This window comes from Haplochromis burtoni, unplaced genomic scaffold (genome assembly GCF_018398535.1).
Source record: "Haplochromis burtoni strain Fernald_Lab_line unplaced genomic scaffold, NCSU_Asbu1 Contig_2680, whole genome shotgun sequence".
NCBI classification, from domain to species: Eukaryota; Metazoa; Chordata; class Actinopteri; order Cichliformes; family Cichlidae; genus Haplochromis; species Haplochromis burtoni.
The window spans coordinates 3,519-5,534 of NW_024585041.1; positions in this window are offsets into that span (position 1 = coordinate 3,519).

Consider the following 2,016-nt stretch of genomic DNA (forward strand, 5'->3'; position numbering starts at 1 on the left):
TTCCTTACTACACCCCCACCATTTGTCTTACAGTATGAGTGTCAGACATGTTAAAATCCAGTGGCACCAAGGCATCATACAATAAAATAATGTGATTAATACATAAGTAAAAGAAATTCCTATACAATCCCACCCTTTGATTCTTAAATCAAAGAATCACATTAATACCAGAATTTCTTTCCTGACATTCTGTATATCACATTAACATTGTTGTACACTTAAAGGAGTTTCACACTGTGTATCCTCACTTCACTGTTCTCCCACCACCCTTTGTTCATCTTTAATCTTCCCCACAATCTAAGCTCTCACATGCAAATGGCAACAACAATGATACAGAGGAAAGGCCTTCTCCAGAGTGTCAAAGTACTTTGCATGGCAAAGTGAAGCAGCATTTGGTGGTCATTCTCAGTCACGGTCATGGCTCCTGGTGTCTGTGCCGTTTACAGAGTCATAATTCCAACGCTGATCTCCCTTTGCGCTGTCACCGTTGGAGCTTGGCACGCTCTCTCCATCCCTCGATTTCTGTTCCAACGCAGCTGTAGATTAGGAGCAGAGCAAGTCGTTGGGAGAGGCTGTAGTGTTTTATTATAGGTACATCTTATGTGAAGGTTCTGTTTTCTTGTTTAGTAAACTTCCTGCCTTCATTACCCTTTTGGTGAGCAGGAGGTCACACAAATGCACCCCCAAACACAAACACACGCACTCGCGTGCACATGCATGCACACACACACACACACAGTGGCTTGCAAAAGTATTCGGCCCCCTTGAACTTTTCCACATTACGTCACATTACAGCGACAAACATGAATCAATTTTATTGGAATTCCACGTGAAAGACCAACACAAAGTGGTGTACATGTGAGAAATGGAACGAAAATCATACATGACTCCAAACAGTTTTTACAAATAAATAACTGAAAAGTGGGGTGTGCTCACAGATATTGAAGCTTGCACAGAGAGAGAGAGACAGAGATGCCCCTGAGACAATGCAGCACATAACAGCAGGATACAAGATGCTAGCAGGCAGGGCATACATGGAACGTCATAACCAAATGGCCAGCATAGTATACCCTAGTGGCCTGGATACAGTAGGGCCTTGAAGTCCCGAGGTCAAAATAGGAGACGCGCCCTAGGGTGGTGGAGAATGACCGAGCTAAGATCCTGTGAGACTTCCAGATAGAGACGGACAAAATGGTGGTGGCTAACCAACCGGATATAGTGGTGGTAGACGAACAGAAGAAGACTGCCGTAGTGATAGATGTAGTGAATCGAATGACACAGACATGAAGATGAAGGAATATGAGAAGCTGGAGAAATACCAAGAGCTCGAGAAGATGTGGAGGGTGAAGGTAACAGTGGTCCCAGTGATAATCGGAGCACTCGGAGCAACGACTTCCAAACTAGCCAAGTGGCTCCAGCAAATCCCAGGAACAACATCAGAAATCTCTGTCCAGAAGAGCCCATTCCTAGGAACAGCTGAGATACTTTCAAGCTCCCAGGCATCTGGTAGAGAACCCGAGCTTGAAGGATAAAGACCATCCACAGAAGCGAGGGGATTTTTTTTTTTTTTTTTTTGAAGAGAGAGAGGAAGAGACTCATATTTGTTTCACCTTACTTCAACTGTACAGAGACACCTAAAAAGTGGCTGTTCTATTAGGAATACTGTTGATAGAAGCCACAAAGTGGTCAAAAAGGTGATTAAACTGTCATGCCCATGTAAACATATTTTTTTAATTGTCCAAAGTCTTCGAGTAGAAGGACATCTAATTAAGACTGATAATAGAACCAGCAAATGCAGATAAATATTAAATTCCCCAGTTTTAATACATGCATATTATGACTGCTAAATAGGGATGGGTACCGGTGTCCGGTGCCATGATGGCACCGGTTCTGACATAAACGGTAGTAACCAGACCGAAAAGCAGCGCACATTTCGGTGCTTTATTTCGGTGCTTTTTTTCCTGAGCTGTGATACACTTCTAGCCAATCATTTTACGTTTCCGAGGATAGTAGGCG